Raw genomic sequence first — 21265 nt, forward strand, 5'->3', positions numbered from 1 at the left:
CAGGGCAGGAGCATCCAAGTGGATCTGTGTCTGGTGGACCCTGGTATGAGCCCTGCTCCCGAGTCAGGCAGAACGTGGCAGCGTCTGACCGTAGGAACGTGGGGTCTGCGTGATGGTGTTGCCAAGAGGACCTCGGTCTTGACCTGACCTCACCAGGTGTGTTCCTTCCACGTGGCACAGCCCCTGTCTACCATCCCGACCTTTATTCCCGTGTTCCCGCCACTCTGGGTTTGGAGCCTGAATGTTAGCCTGGCTTCCTGGACTGTTGATCTGCTGACCTCAGCTTCTGGCTGGGATCCTCCTTCAGATTGCATGGCACAATTGGCAGCATGTCCCACGCCCCAATTCTGCTCCTGTGGACGCTGATTCCAACCAGTGTGGGCTCACTCTTCTGGTTTGTGTAACTGGACAATGGGCAACCCTTTGGAAAGGTGGTCAACAACTTCCAGCAAGGTCCATGTCTCATTAGCTGTTCCACGTGGACTACCAAGGACCCTGAATTCCTGAATGGTCCCTTCTCAAGGTACAACCACTCCCTTTCTTTTCTGTAGAGAACAGGGCAGGCTGACCTATTCTTGATCCTCAAATACATATGGAGGGCTAAACGTCTGGATTTGAAGGTGTCTGGGGACCTGCAGATAAATGATGTCCCTCAGAAGCGAGGGGCTCAGGTTACCTCAGAGCTGCCCACAGTGGCTGTCCTCGCTGTAAGTGCTTTGGATTAGGGTTCTTTCCAGCTGAATATCTCATGCTTACTAGGGAGCCAGTCCAGGGCTCTGGAGCATAGGACTGAGCTCCAAACCCTACTCCAAAAGAGTGAGTGACAAGCAACTAATTTCCAAAGTTGTGCAGCGGATATTTTTTCTTCCTTCAGCCCTCTGGGAGAGAAAATGATGCAAATGAAAAACCCAAAGGGAGAGCAGCTTGTTGTAACTTATGATTAATCTTGAAAAAAAAAAACCACATGAGCTAAGCATTCCAGTCCTGGCGCTAAGCTAAAGCCAGGAACATGATCCTGCTCCCTCACACACTCCGGGCTCCCTGGTTCCCAGCACCTTAGGTCATTGACACAGCGCAGCTCAAACTGGAGGAGCGTACCTTTGTTGGGGCCAGCTAAGGAAAGCGAGGCGGCAGGGTCTGTCTTGGGGAAAAATATTCTCCAATTAGAATAATAGATTGATGTATTTTTATAGATTTTTCTCTTTCAGGTACTTAATCTCATTGTTCTTCATGACAGTGCAATGTCATCTTTTTCCAAGGCCAATAAAAATGCTTTTGCAAGACGGTGGGTCATGGCAGACTATGGGTAAAAACGATGATGGTAGAAAGATCGTGGGAGCCAAAACAGGCCACCCTATCTCTTCAAGAGTAGGGCATGTTTGTGCTCCAAAGAGGGCTCCCTGCTCGCTGGTCAATGCCGACTTTCAGGGAACCATTACCCCTCCAGGCTCTGCTATTCATGTCAAACCTGGGACTAGCACTGTTTATGTTCCCTCCAAGACTTCTTGGGAAAACAAAGTTGCTGTAGTGATAACCTAATATACTCATGTCTCCATTTTCTTGGGGTTTTTATGAAAGTCAAATGAGCTAAGGTATGCAAAGTGCTAAAGGTGGTGCTTGGCACACAGCAAGTGCTAAATACATGCTGGTCATTATTTTTTATTGACTTTCAACATAGCCAGGCTAAAGAGAGAGAAAGGCAGAAAGCAGGGCACCAAGAAAACATGACTTATCTCCCTACTGGGCAGCTCTTACGACACCTCCTTGAGTCATCAGCTGGACAAGTCTTTCTTTAGGTGAGCTGCAGCCATCTGCCACCCTCTCATACCTGGGTGGCCCCAGCAGTGCGATGGGACTTTGGACAGGGCTGATTTGAGTCCGGATAAGTTTGGACAGTTTGGTGTTGAGCCATCATAGTGTAAAAACACTTTTTCAAATTAATGAGTAATGAGGACAAGATACAGCCTTGTCCTTCCCTGAGCCCAACCTTGTCCTTGAACTTGACCCTCTTGGAGTTTAGGAGGAATTGCGATTTCCCACATTAATAATATGTTCAGTGTTTTGTTGTTGTTGTTGTTTCTTCCCCCTCCTATTAAAACTTGAAGCATTTGCTTTCTAGGCTCCATCAGAATATTCTGGTCTAAGCGGAGGTGTTGGAAGCCTGCCTTCTCCCACAGCCCACCCAGCCTTCTCAGACACGACTTCCCTTCTGGACCGACTGGGGGTCACTGGCCTGAGAGGCTCTGCCAGGGGTAAGCAAAGGCAGTGTTGGACCTCATTTTATCCTAAGGAAGAAGGCAGCATCATTGGCCACAAGCATGGGAAAGCCCAGGTTGGGGTGCTGGGGTGCCCGGGATCGGAAGGCTTTTATATTAATTGGCGACCATTTACAGCTTCATTCTCAGCTCTGATTTTAATTAGGTGCTTCCGGATGGAATCACCAAATGTTCTGCCTCCATCCTTGTTTAATCCTGCAGTCTGATGGGCCCTGATTTATGCACATCAATACTGTTTACAAACATGAAAGCCGCCCAACCGTGTTTGAACTTTAGGCACCACCATTGGTTATCGATAAGGGGAGGCAGCTTGGCAGGTGGCGTGTCAATACCGCCAGGTCAATATTCCGTGCACAGGCGAGATCCAGGCCTTTCTGAGTGGCTGGGGGAGGAGGCTGCTCTTGGCTGAGGCTCCGGCTCTCTTGTCATTGCTTCTATTGTGACCATCTTCTTCCCCATCCCGAGTCCCTCAGTGAGGCGCTACAGGGTTGATCTGGTGATTTAAGAGGTTTACTCTGGGGTAAGAGGAGAAAGCCACCATTTTGGAAGAATGTATTTTTTTCCAGTGGACAACAGAACCAGGGTTCTCTTAGGATGCTTGAGTTGGAGTCTGTTTTCTGCTGAGTTCCCACTCTTAAAAGCTGTATATTTGGGGCAGAACATTCCTTGGCCTCCCTTTGTACATCTAGAAAATATGAAAACTCAGTGGCAAAATGTAAGCTGGGCAGGACCAAGTGGGTTGTGGGAAAGTTTAGCTTGCAGAGCAAGACGTTGGAGGTTCGAATCCTAGTTCTGCCCCTTTCTAGTTGGGTGTTCTCCAGTACCTTGCAGGATCTTGCTGAGCCTCAATTTGTCTCTGTGTTAAATGGGTTTAGTAGAAGACTGAGAATTAAATGGAATTAAACATAGAGAATATATTCTGGCATCCAAACCTAAGAAATACTTAATATATAGTAACTGCTGCTCCATTATCATGGCTAATTTAATTAAGTTATTATTCTCATCATTATTATTTAGAGGTCCCAGGTTTGGCACTTCTTAACTAAAGCAATCTTGGGAAGGTGACTTTCCCTCCTGGGCCCTGGTTCCTGCAGCCACTGAATATGGATCCTAACAGTGACCTCTATAGATCCTCTAGGGCTAAATGGAGCTGGTGAGTTTTGGGTGCCCAATGCCTGTGAGCTCTCTTCCCCTAATTTTGTTGTCTCCCTTTCTTACTGTGAGAAATGTGAGCCCCTTCTTTTTTTGTAAATCTTTTTGCAAATTCTTTGTAAATCTGAGGCTTCTCTCAAATCAGCGCGGACAGATCCACCTGGGCTGGCAAGAGCAAGTTTCCAGGGCCTGGCAGCAGGGGTGTGGGGTGTGGGCAGTGTGTTGGGGGTGTCCCCCCCGCATGGTAACATCCATGAGGCTCCTCTGGGGTTTTGTTTTTGTTTTGTTGACTCCTGAGCATCTCCTCCTCGGCCCCTCTCTGTACCATAATGTAATTTGTGGGAAGCAGCTTAGTCCACCCAGGACTTCATTTTCCCAAGTTCCCATGAAGGAGTCCAGTTTCCAAAGCAGCAAATGCCATGGCCCAGGTTCTGGGTGACTGGGAAATTGTGTTTCTACGACTTTTGCAAAAAGAGTCCCCTGAGCCGCACATATGCATGTAGCATCTGTTGATGTAGAGAGGCCCCAGGTTTTTTTTGTTTGTTTGTTTGTTTGTTTTTAAAGAGAGAGGGAGAGAGAGAGAGAGAGAGAGAGAGAGAGAGAGAGAGAGAGAGAGAATTTTTAATATTTATTTTTTTTTTTAGTTCTCGGCAGACACAACATCTTTGTTTGTATGTGGTGCTGAGGGTCGAACCCGGGCCGCACGCATGCCAGGCGAGCGCGCTACCGCTGGAGCCACATCCCAGCCCCAGGCCCCAGGTTTTTACTGAGTTGGTTAACATTTGGGGTGGTTGGGGGCTAGTACCTCCCCCAAATACAATGACTGTTCTAAATAATATGAAAATGTTGTCTTCCAGGAGGGTGACTGACCCATCACAATTTGGGAGTTTCCTTCTTTGAGAACTCAAAGTCCCATGTCCCAAGCTCCTTTGGTCCCAGGCAAGCTGGGACAACTGGTCACCTTGAATTCCAGTGTAGCCTAATGAACTTCCTTTCCTACAGATGATGGAACAGAAAAAAAAAATGGGGATTAATTGTGGAGTTTCTTTACCAGAAAAGAACAGGGACCCCCATCCCCAAGAGACCCTGAAGCCCCTGCTCAGCAAACTAAGCCTGAGTTGCCACTCTTGCCCCAGAAGACACATGAGGCAGCTTCTTCCTCCTGGAGGAAGGAGGGAGTCTGTGGCAGCACTAGTTGGGAAGAGTGGAATGAGGGGCACCTATCATTCAACTCCAAATGATATTGTTTTATCACCATCATAACCATCTTTTCCCTCCCCACATCTCCCTTTTGAGTCTTCTATGAGTATCCGGGGAGGGGGGCGGGCAGAACAGTGCCCAGTATAAATCTAAAGAGAATTCTCTCTTTGGGCTTAAAAGTCAGAGCAAAAGCCACTCCAACAAATGAGTAAAAGAAACTTGAGAATGATTTCAGTGTCACTGAGGTCCCCAAGTGAAGGATGCTGGTGTAGCTCATGCTCCTGTGTACTACTGCATATTTTCAAAGACTGAGAGAGTAAAGCAGCTACAGGCTTCTGGGCACTGGGTGCTGCAGACACCGTGCTCTACGTGCATGTGCCTCACCATCTGTCCCCTCAGCATCCACACCAGAAGGACAATAGTCTTGTTAAGGGCATTTCCTAGATAACTGGTCTGAGGTTGCACAGCAAGCAGGTGGCAAGGCCAGGACTCGGGCCCTGGTCATCAGGATACAGAGTCAACTCTTGACCAGTGTGCTACACCGACTCCCTCTGTCCTGGGTCTCCTTCAGCACACAATCATCCTTGCCGGCTCTCCCTCCATGGATTTTTACCGTGATCTCCTGAAGACCCTCCCGAGGTGCTCTGCTCAAGATGAACACAAGCGGTCAGTGCTATTAACGCTGACTGGGCACACACGCACCCACCTGCTGGAGACATTCAGAGACTCGGGTGGAATTTCTGCATAGTGTGCAGCTTTTGTTTCGATTGCACCTATCTCAGTGATTATTAGACAGAAGTTGGGTGAGGTGGGCAAGGTCGTCTAGGTCTTAGAAGGACTGAGGAAGGTCCTGGGGTGATGGAGGTAGGGCCCCACAAGGCCCCCACCCTGCCCTGCCCGAGTGTGCTGGAACGTGGCACTGCTGTGATCAGAGGCCTTGGTCGAGAAGCTTCCCCAGGAGCAGATCCACAGGCTTTCATGAGGCGCAGGGCTGGGAACTGGGAGGAACCAGGGGGGGGCTCTGGCTCCACAGTTTAGCTGGGAGGCAGACTGCGGCTTTGGAAGAGTGAGTCAAGTCCAGCCTAAGTACATCGGGGGAGATGGCTGCAGCTGAGTCTGGGTCACACGCATTCCTCAAGACCATGAGCTTCTAGCCACATGTTTTCAGAACCCCAGACCCTTCCAGAGCAGGGCTCTGTGGGGCCTACTGAGGCCGGCATGGCTTTACCCTAAAGAATGTCACTCCAGACTTTTCCACAAAGGTCTTTTGAGTCTCCTCCTTTCCCTCCCTGCTACCTCAGTTTCCCCACTCACCCCCGCCCATCCCGTGTGTCGACTGGTTTGTGCGATATTTGGGGTTTGCCAGGCGGCAGGGGGGTGTGAAGAGGAGGGAGGAGGCTGGGAGATTGGCGTCCCCTCGGTGCTCTTCCGTAACTGGACTGGGGAACTCGGGAAAGGCGTGGCTGACTGTTGGGAGATCCTTCCTGGAGTCACTCCCATCCAACTCTAAGTTTCCAGAGTCCTCCATGAGCTACAAGTCACATCCCTTGCCTTGGTGGCAGGTTATTCCTCAACGGGTCAGCGGAGACTGCTCTGGGGCTTCTCGCCTGGGCCTGGGTTCTGTTCTACAGAATTCCGGGAAAGTTTTCATGAGCATCAGTAAGTCACGTCTGGGTCTGATAGACAGTTACTGCCTCTTCATCCAAACAGGAGGGACTGGATCGCTTTTGAACACGCCATCTTCACAAGGAGACACGTTGGGGCTGCAAATCTGGATGTCCCCCCCCCTTCTACCTTTTTTTTTCCCCCTTGCTAATTGGCAGGAAACTAATGAACGAGGCTCTGCCTGAGCAGATGCTCCTCGCGGAAAAAGGCAGAATTGGAGTTTTTCTTGCCTTTTTAAAAAATTTTTTGAACACATCAAGAAGGTAGTAACATGTGGCAGGTCAGAAATTAAGAGAAGGTAACAGTACAGATTGTAAAGAACACAAAGGAGTCGGGGTGTGTCTGTGTGTGTGTTTGGGTGTGAGTGTGTGTTTTTCTCTTTTGTTTTAACTTCCTTGCATCTTTTTTTTTTTTTTTTTAAGCTCATATTCGGCTGTAGCTCATAATTAGCAGCTAGGCCTCTGGGACCTAATTAACCAATTCAATTAACAAAAAAAGCACACGAGTCACCCTGACATTTGTCAGCCATTAGGAGGGATGTCAGACTGGCAGTTTCAGCCGACACATTAATGGTGATTAGCTCATTTGTGACTCACTTTTACTCCACCATCCTCCTGGAGAGACAGCCTCTAAGCCACACTGCCCAGAGCTGTGGGGTCAGTCGTGTGACCTTCAGAGGTCAGGAGGAAGCTCCCACCCCGCTCTCCCACGGGGTCTAGGGCCCCTTGGCAGCCTTAGCCAAGAGGCCTGAACTTCTCCCAAGTTCCCATGAGAAGTCTCCTTGGAGAAGCTGCATAATCTTGGCTATTTCTCCAGGATGAACTCAGCAAAGGTTTCTTCAGTAGGGAAGAAGCCTTTTAAATTTTATGGCCATTATTATTTGGGGCCCGTCGGTTCCCATCTTTAGTTCCCCGGCTGGGCAGGGCTGCTGCGGTCAGCTCTAGCAGGCAGCTTCTTCAATGCGGTACTGCCTTTGTTCTTGGGTTGATTACCTCCAGTGCCTTCTGTGATGTAGACAGGTATTTATATAGTGCCAGGCTATCTTTGCCTCTGATCTCCCTTAATTTAACTCAATTTTCCTGGAAGCCCTGGTAAATAAAAAGCAAGAAAGCCCAGGTAAATAAAAACTCTGGTTCAGGGGTTGGCAGGTAAAGGGGAAAGTCCTGAAGAACCAGAGACCTGACAGATCTTCCAGTGTATTCCTCCCCGAAATCTGATTTGTTCTCCAAGGAGCTTATCAAGGGCTTGTTTTGCTGGTCTGAAGAAATAACAATCCCCAGGTAGCCTTTGGAGATTGTGCTTGGCTGCATATAACAGAAAACTTCAGTAGCTGTGACTTCGACACATGGGGATATATTGTTCTCACCCAACAAGGGGTCCCAAGAGAGGCAACAGAGGACAGCTATGCTGGCTCCCTCTGTCCTTCTACCCCACTTGCCTTAGTACCTGCAGAGTTTGTCCTTGTGGAGGCAAAATGGCGGAGAGCAGGCTTCCAAGCCTAATGTCTACATTCCAGGAAGGAAGAAGAGGACAGGGAAAAGAAAAAAGTGTTGTGAAGTCTGCCTTTGTCTTTAAATCAAGGAATAGCAGCTTTCCAAAAAGGTCTACCCAGCAAATGTCCACTTTTAACTGACCACAACAATGTTGTACGGTCACCCAGACTACAAGGGACAGTGGGAAATTCAGTCACTCTTGCTGTCCTGAAAAAAATTGGGGGAATCTATTGGTAAGGAAGAAGGAAAAGAGCGATCTTGGTAAACTAGCAATATCTACCCAATACATTTATTGAGTACCAAGGAGGGGGACATATTTTCCTTGCAAGAACCATTCAGGGAAGTGATGATACTCCTGTTCAGTGGAGGGTCAAGTGTGCTGGGGAAGGCTGACAAGTCTACAGAAGTCACTCTGCTAGTTAATGATGATGGATGACAGGTTTTCAGATGTGCTGGATACAAACTTCTTTTTTTTTTCCCTAAAAAAATTGTTTATTTATTTTGAGACAAGGGTCTCACTGTGTTGCCCAGGCTGACCTCAAACTCATGATCCTCCTGCCTCAGCCTCCCAAATACCTGGGATTACAGGTGTGCCAACCTGCCTGGCTCATGAAGCCTGTTCTGCCCCCCAGCCTCTGCACTGGCACCACACTGCATTATTCATGATTTCTCACACACGGTGCAGCCACATGGTGGGTATCCCCAAAGATCAAGATTTTTCCCACCTGAACATTGGGCTGGAAAACTCAGCAGTCGCCATTGCTCTTCCGGCCTGCCCGTGTGGCTTGCCTGGTTCTGAGCCACATGCTAACACAAGCAGATGGGTTTCATTTCCCCGGGAGCTAGCCCAAGTAAACCTCCAAAGAAATCTTGCTTGCCACCCTCTGTCCCTGCTTGCCAACCCCCAATCCCCGCTCACATACAAAGATGACCCATTCAAGTTGGAGACACCCTGGGCTGCACAATTAGGCTGGAGGAGAAAACAGACCTCGTTTCAAAAGGTGACTCCCTACCATTTTGAAATAAGACTTCATTAATTGCAGGCCCCTGTTGATTCATTACCATCAAATGGCTTGGACAGCTTGCATGTCGCATAACCTTTCTCAACAGAGGGTGCCGGACATTCTTTGCAGGTAATCTACAGGGCCCAACAGCAAACATCTAGAATCCCGACTATTCATGCATGAACAATATAGCAGCTCCTTATTGTTACACCCATTGTTCCCTCACAAAGAGCATCGCGCGCAGGTTAAATCTATTTTAGCTGAGAAGGCTCTACAGAAATCCTTGCTACTGGGCATTTGATACTGATCACAGAGTCACATCAGGGAACAGCCACTGAAAGGAGAAAGTCATTTTATTTCTGAACCTTAGAGGAGACAACCTCTCCTCTGCTCTGGCTCTGCAGGACTTAGGCCTTGGAGTGGGCATGAGGATTTTGTTTTGTTTCTAATGACGCTCAATGAGAGTGTGTGATGGAGGGTGGGCAGTGGGTGGGCAGTCAGGGAGCAAGTAGGAAGGTATTAACAATGCCATACTCAAGCGACATATGTGAACTCTGGATTCATTCAATTTTAAAAACATGTCCCCAGGGGAAGCGAGTCAGTGAGCTGTGAATTATAACGAAGGGCGTGGTGGCTCCTCTTGGAACAACAGAGCTAATGTGCATCGCAGGAAACTTGATTCTGCCAAGGTTTGTCTCTGTTCAGCCAGGCAGAGGGGACACACTGGCTTGATGTGCCCTCCTTCTCCAAAAGGGAAGTCAGGAACGGTCCTTCCGAGACCTATATAATGTCCAACATGCTTGGGGACTGAGAGTGTCAGGTAGAGGAGGGACTTCAGATGTTATTCAATCCAGTCTTCCTATACAACAGCAGAGAGGGCCAAGGAGGGGATGTGGCTTGCCCTGCTAGTTAGTGCTGAGATTAGAGGCAGCCCACAGCACTTCATCCTCAGAGGGGGTCTTCAGTGGGAAACACGGCATTGAACAAGGTCAGGTGGACAGCAGCGATTTAACCTGGGGTTGGGGGAGAATACCCAAAGTATTTACCAATATTTAGCATAGGCACTCCTAGATCAAGCGAGGGCACGGAGCAATCAGAATAGACACCAGCCACAAACCACCAGTCAAGCCCTACTGGGGGCCCTGATGCTGTCGGGCATGCTCTAGACCTTGGGAAAACCACCATCATGGCGCCTGCCAGGAGCCGAGCCTGCAGGGGAGTCTTCTTCACAGGCAAAAGGGGGGACCAGCCGATAGTCACCCTTTTGCTGATGGACGTGGTAGGAGATGGAATTGGGAGAGAAGGTAATTCCATTAGTTGTCTGAAATTATTTATTCCACAAAGTTCTAAGAAGATATGTGAAGGTAAGAGCTATTTGTTCTGAGCTTGTCATAGCAAAGGAGTGAGCCACTGTCCTTTGTGTTTGGCAGAGGCGCCAAGACAGGTAGAGAAGGGCAAGCTTTATTGTGAAGGAAAGAGGGCCTCGGGTGGCCCAGGTGGGGCCTGCTGGCCAGAAGCAGGCATCTCATCCAGTCGGTGACGCACCCACCATATCTGGCTTTCTCTGGTTGTCCCTAAGCTGGAAGTATTGACAATTCAGGAAGCTGTCAGCTATTAATCAAGTCCTGGCCATTTGAGGGCCTTTGTGAGGGAAGTGACTGTTGAGTTTTCCTGGGTTGTCACGAGAGATGGCAGTCCAGCTTCCTGCACGTCTGATTGATAGCAGAGGTTCAGAAAGGACTACAGTTCAGGGTGATTTTCTTTGATGAGTCAGAAGTTATCTTTTTTGCAGGATTCTGGCTTCCTGGGTTGTTTACTGTAGATAAAAAGTCAGGTTATGGGTCAAAGTTCTATTTTTATAGATGGTTGGGCCATTGTTTGTTGGTAGAGTGAGCTTCTGGGTCATATAGGGCCTAGAGGACCTCGGCCCTCAGTCCTCAGGTTGTCACTAGTTTGGTTCAGTCATTTCTCCCCTGCCATTCTTCTCCTGGGAAAAAAATGAAAAATGATGGTTTAGATTTGCTCTGATGTCCCCGCTTCATAACACAACCCACTCCTCGGTATCTGTGCAGCGTCCTCAATGCTAAACCTCTGCAGCTTCAAATCGAAACTGCTTCTTCATGTAGGAAGCACCCTGTTGCTTTGCTAGCTACCCTAAGAAGACAAGAGGGGGGTCTCATAGGTGTCCTTTCTTCCCATACAGTCAAGCAGAGTCACCAGCTGGTGTGGGGAAATCTTATTCTGCCTTTGGCATTCGGCTGTCATTTCTGTGACCTTGGTGCTAATGCTAGCCACAGATGTTCCTACCGTGTGGAAAGGTGGGCGTGTCCAGTTCCGTACAATATCCTCATACATGCAGATCCATGTTGCCACTACCAGTCAGAGGACAGCTCTGTCACTGCAGGACCCCTCGTTTCCTTTCTATAACCCTAAACACCTCCCTGATGTCCCCACTCCCTGTTGCAAACCCTCATCTACCACTAGTCTAGTGCCCATTTCCATAAATTCTAGAATGTTATGTAAATGGAATCACATAAAATATAATCTTTTTTTGACATGGTCCTTGGTTCACTCAGTATAATTCCGGGAGATTCATCCAAATTGTTTTGAATCCTGAGGATTTTATTTTCCAGTCTGTTTTGCTAGTCACCTATTGAAGAGTACCTGGGTTTTATTTTTTTTTCTAGATCTGGAGTTATTCATGAATAAAGTTGCCGTGAACATTTTTGTATGGGTTTCTGTGTGAACGTAACTTTTCATCTTTGTGGAGGGAAGGCCCCATATTTCAAATATGGGGTCACATGGTGATTGCATGTTGAGTTTTATAAGAAACTGCCAAGCTGTTTTCCAGAGTGGCAAAACCATTCCTCCCAGCAATGAATGAATCACCTACCTCTTCTCCAGCACTTAGGGCTGTCCCTATGTCTTACCTTTGCCATTCTGGTAGGTGTCAGTAATACCTCATTGTGGTTTCAATTTGCATCTTCTTGTTGGCGCATGATGCCGAACCTCTTTTCAAGTATTTATTTGCCACATGTTGTCCTCTTTGGGGAAGTGTCTGTTGATGTCTTTTGCACATTTTCTACTTGGATTGTTTACTTTTTGTTGTTGTTTTGGGGATTTGAGGGTTTTTTTAATGTAATTTTTTTTAAAAAAATACCTCCAATAATCCTTTTTTATAAATGTGTTATTGGACATATTTTCCTTTAAATATGGCTTTTTTTAATATGAATATGGAAAATTTATTTTTAAAAAGTGATCAACAGGCAATTTGGTTACAAGCTGCAAGAGTTTTGTTTCAGATACATCTTGTTTTTTTTTTCTTTTTTATTGTTGGTTGTTCAAAACATTACATAGTTCTTGATATATCATATTTCACACTTTGATTCAAGAGGGTTATGAACTCCCATTTTACCCCGTATACAGCTTGCAGAATCCCATCAGTTTAAATATGGCTTTAAGAGAAGCTTCTGTCACCTCTGCTACAAACCCAATTTTTTTTTCATTGAAGACCTTAAAGTCTTCAACCATAAATTTCCCAACCATAAGCCTTTTGGGGAAGATGATTTTTAGTTACAGAAAGATCACCACCCATCTACCCACCCAGCTCAGCTGTACGTGGAGGTGTACTTGAGTGAGCAGGCAGTTCGACTTAAGCCTCATCTTTCTCAGGCTGCAGCCTCAGCACCAGCTGTTTGGAAGTTCTCTTTGAATTGATGTTTACTTCCTGTCCCCAGATCTGCTTCCTACACAACATGCTGACTGACTTCTGTTCGCTTCCTTCTCTGCTCATTGAAACAGGCTGAGTGAACCCTTGCACCTACCCAAGAAAGGCTTGTGTTCCAGGTCTCCCCGATGTCACCGTCCTGGAGAACAAACTAGGCCTCAATAGTTTTCCAAGGGTGGAGGTAGGAAGTGCTCATCACGAAGACCTCATCATCCTGACTGTGCAAGATGAGCCCCCTCAAAGAAAGAGCCATGTGCTTGTGGACATCCCCTGAGAGAATACGTTTAGCCTTCATCCATGCTGACATATATTTGGAACATATCCAAGGGCCAGGCTCTGTACTAAATGTCACGGTGGACAGAGCAGAGATGGTCCCTACACTCAAGGAGACCGTGGAACTTCCTGGTCTGTTTCTTCTCTCCTCTAATTTCCTTGATTCATGAAAACTCTTGCAGGAGGCTCAGAATGGTTTACCTAAGAATGGTCCTGGCTCCCATGGATCCTGACTCTGATGGGCCCAGTGACTCGTCCTTAGATGCCAGCCTGTCTTTGGGTTATGTGCAGAGGTTTGGAAGCTCCTTCCCGCTTAGTGTGTCATGCTGGTTGCCTGTTCCCAGATGTAGCTCTGCTTGTGCTCAGAGCCACACAGCCTGCTCTACACACTCGCAGCTCCCAGCCCTCAGCCCTTGTTTTGAATGTTCATCTGTGAACTTTAATGCTAACCAAAGAAATCAGCACCATTCCCCGACGGCTACCAGAGGTCAGCCCTGCTCTTCCCCCGAAACAATCACTCATGGCACTTAGAAACCCAAGGGCCATCCAGTTGTCCCCACTCCTCCCTCGTGGTAGCCAGAGAAGGCGATGGAATACTTTTGGAAAGGTGTTGGAGGCTTTCCTGGGCAGAGTTGAACCTGGAAAAGCAAAATGATTCTAGTTTCAAAAGGGAGAGAGAGAGAGAGAGAGAATATGAATTAGGCAAGGTTTAAGGTAGGAAAAGACCGGTAAGCCTTTGTGGAAGGTTCTTAGAGACCATTCCCACTTCCCCACCAGCTGGAGATGGTGAGTTTAGCCACATTCTCCCAATGGCGAAGGCTGGGCTCTTGGCAATGAAATTAGACCATGAAAAAAGTCCACCGCATGCACATTTTACCTAATGTGTTTTATTCCCCAAACTATTTCCTGAGAAGGTTTCAAATACAGCTCATTGTTCCCTCTAAGGTCTTGAAGATCTAGAAACACAGTGTGATCACCAAAAAAAAAAAAAAAAAAAAAATGATCTCATCCATGGGAAGAGACTCTATTTCATTCTTCTTTGCCTCCTCATTCCTGTTCATTCTGCTATAAATTAGATACAGCTGGAATATCCCTAATCTGAAAATCTGAAATTCAAAAATGCTCCAAAATCTGAAACTTGGAGCACTTACATGATATGCAAAAAGTTCCAGATTTTGAAGCACTTCAGATTAGGGGTGTACAATTTGTGGGGTTTATGCAAATATTCCAAATTTGGAAAAATTCCAAAATCGGAAGCACTTTTGGTCCCAAGCATTTTGGATAATGGATCTCAACCTGTACTCAATAAATGTTCTTTGAATGAAGACAGTATTTTTCTTGCTCCCAATTGAGGAGAGAGTTGTTGTTAGGACACTTTCCTCAACTGTGTCCCAAGAAATAACAGATAGCAGTAAGGATCTGAAGCCAGTAGGATCCTGTGAGCACTTGAAGTTTGGTCTTAGCTACAATAGACATTAGCCGAGTAAAGGCCCTAAGAAGTCCTGTGGCAGGTACAAAGCCTTTAGACTTTTTCTAACTTCACACTTTTGAAAACTCTATTGACCACAGAACCCTTTATTCCATGGAACAAAATCTTCAGAAGCACCTCACAGAACCCATTATGTGAGAACTTGAGTTAATTAGTCAAAGAAGGATGGAAGAGACATTGCACGAGGAAGAGAAGAGAGAGGAGAGACCATGGGGTGCAGAGTCCTGGGGCTAGGGGCACTTCTGCATTGTCAGGGTACGAGGTGTCAAGTGGAGAGGTATGAACCACAGACTTGGGGGGAAGGGGGCCCCGTTCCTGCAGAGGGCCCATTGCCATGCTGTGGAGCCTGGATTTCGCACTTGGGAGCCCTGGTTCTCTGAACAGTAGAATGACGTCATCAGATTCCGGTGGTCGGGTGGAGAATGGATTGGAAGAGGACACCTGGGATGTCCAATCAGGAGGCTGCCTTGGATTTGGTGGGAGAGGTTGGGGTCTGATGAACAGTGTGTTGTCGGGTGCCAGCGTCGATGATCTGTCGTCCAGTGTGTTCCCAGCCTTGATCAAGGCCTTGTGAAGATAAATAGTGCCAGCTAGCCAAGCCTCTCAGCAAAGACCTGGTGTCTTGAGGGCATAGACGTCACTGAGAAGTGGCAGCAGAGCAAGATGGCATCATGGCATCAACTCGGAGGTAGAGGGGCAGAGAACCTGAATCCCTCCAGCGAGCGCACTCTTTGTCCTCTCTTGATTCTATTTTTCTTTGTCTCCCAGCTTCTGACACACAGATCAGAGTCTCAATAGATATCCTTTGAATGAATGAACCAATCAACCTGTTGGCTCAAGGTTTCTCGACTGAGTCCATTTTCTGTTGCGACGACAGAATACCTGAGACTAGGTCATAATCAGAGATTTCCTTAGTTCACCATTCTGGAGGCTGGAAGTCCACGATTGAGTGGCCCCATTTGCTTGATTTATGTGTGGAAAAGAGGGAGAAGCGGGCAGAGGGGGACCTACCCTGGTAATAAGTAGCCCGCTCTCACAGTAACTACATTAATGGCTTCATGAGGGTAGAACCCCTGTGACCCATGTCTCTTAATAGCCCTACCACCTCCCAATACCATCGCACTGGCAGTTAAATCTCACCAGGAGTTTCAGCAGGGACAAACCACATCCTTACCACCTGGAACAAGTGTGCCACTTTTCAAAGAGAGCCTCTCGCAGCAAGAGCAGCCAAAATAAGATGCCCTTGGTTAGTTGAATTTTTCCTCTAAGGCCTCATTAAGTTCCAGCCTAAGCTTGTTGGCTCATCTGTTAAAAACCGAGTGTGAGTTAGGGGGTCTGGGACTTTGGGGGTGCGCACACTGTGGAACAAACGGCCCTGTGGCTAAGGGACACAGAGGATGTTCCAAGTCAGACCTCAGCTCTCCACCCCACCCACCCCCAGTCCATATTGTCCCTAAGCATTTGTCCTTAATGGTTAATGCTGAGTGTATTTCAGGGGAAATTTAATCCATATGGTTTTGATTCATTTACACTTAACTCATCAAAACACTTCTTCTCTTTTTTTTTCTAGGAGAGTTTGTTGCCATATGGGAAGTGTTTTCAGATGTGATAAAAGCTTTTAAAATGATCAGGAAAGAGCTAGAAATTGGTCATAAAAATGACGGATTCGACGTGGAAGGAGGCCCAAGGCCAAGTTCAGAGATGGCCACTTTTGGTCACAGTGTTCTTCCTTGACCTTGGAAATGGACCAGATTAAAGGAAGATGGGAAAATAGGGAGAGAAGACCAGAGCAGGAAGCAGAACAGAGGGGCCAGTGCAGCCCCAGGCCTCACTTGCAGCCTGGCAGCCACCTTGCCCAGCCACCCTCACCTGGGCCAGGCGGTCGCCTTGGCCCCCTTGGTTGTGAGAAATGGCTCTGAACCCAAGCTAACACCTGGACAAGCCCTTAGAGACCACATATACCCACTGGGTTTACACGGGAGCAACCAAAGGGCAGGAAGCAAGAGGCTTGCCTAAGTTCACGCCCAGCCTTGAGCCAGGCTTCTGGCCCACCCCACACCTGTGTGCCTTGTTACGGGGTGCAAGCTTGGGCAAGTTTTCAAACTTCCTTTATCTTAAGAGATAGTAAACATGGTGACCAGGAGAGGGAGATTGGAGTCACTATGCCGGGGCTCGAATCCCAGCTCTGCCTCTTATTAGGTGGCTGATCTTGAGCAAGTTACTTGGCCTTTCTGCTTCTCAGGCCCCGTCTCGTGGATGTGTTTGTAAGACTGGGTGTTCTTCTTATGTAAGCTAGTCCCCCATAACTGCCCAGTAATGGAGCTACCCTCTAAACCTCCATATGGTAGATAAAGAAATGGAGGCCCATGGCATTTGTCCAAGGTAACTAACAGAGCTGGAATTCAAACTCAGAAACTTCTGGGTCCAGAGAAGCAAGTCTCTGGGGTTTATTTGATAAGTTTGTAGAATATGTTTATTTAGGCTTTCCCCCTCACCATGATATAACCTAGGTGTAACAGGATTTCTCTTGTATCTTTAATATACAGCATAATACAATAATGATTGACATTAAGTATCAAAGTAAATTTCAAATAGAATTTCCACTGTATTCTCAGAACCCATTTAGTAACTGGTCTCCTTGTGAAATGTTTCTGCTTTACCCGTGATACTTGCAGATCCAAGAGACCAAAATTCAACTCGAATCTTGCAACACACACCAAAAGAAATACGTCAACTTGTATAACTGGAAAAGTCCATGGTCAATTCCAGCTGCTCAGAAGATATCACCAGGAGCCTTGGTCTCACCGTGCCTTCTCTCTCTCTGCTTTCCTCAGGGCCAGCTTCCATCTCCGGCGGCAGTGGGGGCAACATGGCCACCTGCAGTTGCAGGCTGATGGGCCACCAGCTTAGGAACCTGGGCAGAAGGAGAATGTGTTGCCTGCTAATTCCAGCAAAACCCCAGTGTTGATTCTCTTCTGGTCTGGCTGGGACCTCCCTCCACCCCCTGAAACAATCACTCCTGCAGGGTCCAAAACCCAAAGCTTCCTCAGCCCTGGTCATGTGATTGTCCCCTGAGCTGGTGAACACAGAAGACTGAGGCAGGGAGGGGTGGCCCCCATGGAAAGCTCAGAGGGGGGAAGGAAGCTGGGCTCACGGAAACCTCAGATGTGCGCTCCGAGTTGCCAGACAAGTGTCAAGAAAAAAATCAGTCTTGGAATCCTACTTGACACCCCACTGGACAACATTTCCATCCTCAAACATTCTGCCCACGAGTTTTCCTTTGTCGGAGAGCCACTCTGGCCAACGCCCTGCCGGGATGGCTCAAGCTCCAAGGTGGCAAGAAGGGCACAGCAGCCCTGTGCAGGTGGGGCAGGTCAGCTCCAGCCTCTGGCTCTGCAGGGCCAGGGGATGTTACTGCTGTCCCAGGTATGTGTGGAGGGTTAGTGTGTCCCCTCTCTGGTGAGGACCTAAAACTGGCTTTCCTCAGGATCTGAACAGGGAGAACTTCACCCTGATTGTCTTGGGACAGCGAGGAGGTTGGCTGTGGTGGGGACAGTGTTGGCCTGAGAACCACGTTCCCGGGACTCCCTGTCCACAGAGAAGTCACCCCCCACCCCCAGTTAGCCCGCCTAGGGGCCTTGAGGGTGGCTGGCAGAAGCTGTCAGCACCCTGTGAGCTGGTAGAGAAGCCAGTGAGTCATTTTCTAGAATCCTATGCTCATCCACATGTGGTGCTGATAAACAGGTCCTCTGGGCTGAGCCAGCCATTGGCCCAATCCAACAGCATTTACTGCCACTTTTCAGCCTAGGGACAAGCATAGCCGTGGCTTTCTAGCCATCAAACTGCTCAAGACAGTGTTGTGCCGTGGAAAGACTGCAGGCCAGGAGTCAGACGGGACCCACAGGCTTTCTGGGTGACTCTGTCCTCCATTTCCTAGTCTGTCAACAGGGACACTGTCACAGAGCCTATGTCTCAGGGCTGCCCCGAGGGTTCCATGAGGAGACATCGAACAGGCCAAGTAGCTGGAGAAATCACTCAGGAGGTGTGGCCTCCCTTCCTCCCTCTGTTGGAGAATTCCTGCTGATGATCCTGCCCAGATGACAAGATGGAGTGCCTCCTGGTGCACAGAGGTGGACACGTGGGTGCTCAGAGACAGCAGTGTGGACACACTGACTTCCGTTGGTTCAACTCTCTTCAGGCAGCAGGAAGAGGAGGGAGTCACCAGGTGAAAACTGGCCATCTGTGAGCCAAACACACACCTTAGTGGGCGCCCTGGGTGTCTCATCACGGCTCCCAATGCAGAGTTTAGCCTTGGCAGTTAGCCTTGACGGCTGTGGCATCTAGATCTGAAAATGATAACAGAAGCCGGATGAAATACCATGCTCTTCCCTTACCTCAGAGAGTCAGTATTGTTCTCTCTTTTCACAGACGAGAAAATGGAGCGTTTCCATCCAGGCAGCCACCCTCAGTCGTATGTGAGGTCTGTGTGACAGCACCCTCTGGTGTTGCGGAGGTGCATAACAGTCATAAAAATAGCAGGCATTTGTGCCAGGCCCCATGTCTGTCACATGCACGCACATCTTAATCCTCACAACTGTCCCATGCACAATCAGAGACCACATACAGAGACTCCTGGCTAAGGAACTCGCCCAAGGCCAAGAGAGTCCCTGCCACACACCCTACACAACACCTCCTGTAATCGTGATGGACCAATTCTCCTCCACTCCCCACACACTAGGTGGGAGCTCTGCAGTGGCAGGCCAGCCATTCTTGCATCCTCAGGATATAGCAGAACCTCTGGTTGATAGAAGGTGCCGGATAAATATTAATAAGAAAGTGAACTAATGAATGGGGTATATAATTCAGGGAGGGTTTTCATGGCAAAAATGGCCCACGATGTCACAGCAAATGGTTGGAGCAGGTGTGTGTGGCGGGGTGAGTGCCAGCTTCGACGCCAGGTGGTGCAGAACAGATAGAGACCCCTGTGGAGTCTAACACAGATGGAGCCTAACAGGGCTGTGTTTTCTCAAGTGCCCCAACTTTCTTGGCCCCCTCATAACATCTGGTCCAATAGACACGTTTCTCAGAAAAGCCAAGGCACTCCTTCCAACGTGCCCAGTGGCCCCTGGCCAACAGGCTCTGGGGTCAAGGCTGATTTTGTTGAAACAGCTGAACGCGGGCCACAGAGACTCAGCCTTCTGCTCTGGCTGGAGACACAGCATCCGGGGTCGGAGCCGGACTCTTAATCCTCCTGAACACAGAGGATGTGCTCCTGACTCAGCTCCAAGGCACCCGGAGCCTAAGGGGCGGCCCAGGGCGAGCTGGAACATTCAGAGACACTGCCATCTAGTGGTGCCGTCAGGACAGGGCAGGGTGCTCTCTGGGCAGCTCCTTCAGTCAACCAAAGCCTAACTCCATGTTCTCTTTTCCCTCATCTTTTCCCAGCTTGATATCACTCCCCCAGCTCAAGAGTAGAGACAAAACCATGTCTGGATACGATTTGGGCATTTGAGCTCTTTCTTTCTGAAAAGAACACAACCAGAATGCACTTTTGAATTCTTAAGAAGCTTTTGGAAACCTTTCTTGGTACAGAGCATTTCATGGAGGATGTGAAGAGAGTCCCCTGGTGTTGGGTGTCCTCCTGGGTCCAGCTGAGGCCGCACACTGTGGAGACTGAACACAACCAGGCCACCCCTGCCCACCAGGGCTGTGTGTCCTTAGTGTGACCTCGTGAATGTGGATATGTCCCCTCAGTTTCTGAAAGCTCCACTCTCAGCCTGGATAACATCCTGCATGAAAGATTTAATCTGAACTAAAGGGATTTGCATTAGTTTAGTCTCTGAGACCTAAGTACCTGACACAAAGGAGTCAGAAGTTTCAGTCCGTGGTCAGTTGGCGCCATCACTCTGGGCCTGAGGTGAAGCAGAGCCTCATGGCAGAAGGATGTGGTGGAGGGAAGCTGCTCAGCTCATGGCAGCTGCAGTGAGGTGGGGGGTATTGGAGCATGATACGGTCCCCATGGGCACCCCCCATGCCCTGCTTCCTCCAACCATGCCCCACCTGCCTACAGTTTCCACCTCTTCCCAGTAGTCCATGCGAATTATTAATCCATAAAATGGATTAATCCACTGATGAGGCCAGAGTCCTCATGACCCATCCATTGTTCATCAAGGGCCCAAACAAGTGCCTCAGGTTCTCAGCAGAACAGACACTTGGCAATTCCAAGGTGACTGCGCTGTGACAACAGGATCGATGGCATCTCTTGTGCCCCCGGGAGTCTACAACATGGTAAGGGAGCCAAGCTACAACTGGGTGCTGAGAAGTGATTCCTAGAAGATGTTGCTCCAAGTAGGGCCACACAGACCAGGCACCCTTGCACCACAGTCCTGAGCCACCGGCCAACTTCCTTCAGCCACGGTGGGGTGACTCCTGGAGGCCAGGCTTGGTGACGTCATCAAGGTGAGAATGATCGTTGTCACCTCCCAGCTCTCCTGGAAGTTATCAGAACCATGCAGAGCAAGTCCCTGGATGAAGCAGGTGAACAACAGGACAGGTCAGTGAAAAACAGGACAGGAAACAGAGCTGTGTTCAAAACCTAGGATGCTACTAAAAAAAAAGGGGGTGAACACTGCCAGAGTCTACTGAGCACTGAATGGAACTGCCAGATTCAAACAGTGATAAGGGACCCTCCATGCAAGGGCCATGGAACCCAACAAAGTGGAGTTGAGCTCAGCACCTGGTGGTTTTGTGACCCTGGAGAAGTTACCTCACCTCTCTGTGCTTCCACATCCTCAACTATAAAATAGAGGGAAATAATATTTATGCCTACAAAGGGGTTGTTTTAAGGATTGAATTATATTTATAAAGCATTTAGAATTTTGGTGCATTATAACTGCTTATAAACAAACACCACGAACATTTGGAAGCAATATTAATTTACCCAACACCCTTTTTATTCAGCACCCATACCCACGGCTAGGTGTCAG

Source organism: Urocitellus parryii, chromosome 5, assembly GCF_045843805.1.
Source record: "Urocitellus parryii isolate mUroPar1 chromosome 5, mUroPar1.hap1, whole genome shotgun sequence".
NCBI classification, from domain to species: domain Eukaryota; kingdom Metazoa; phylum Chordata; class Mammalia; order Rodentia; family Sciuridae; genus Urocitellus; species Urocitellus parryii.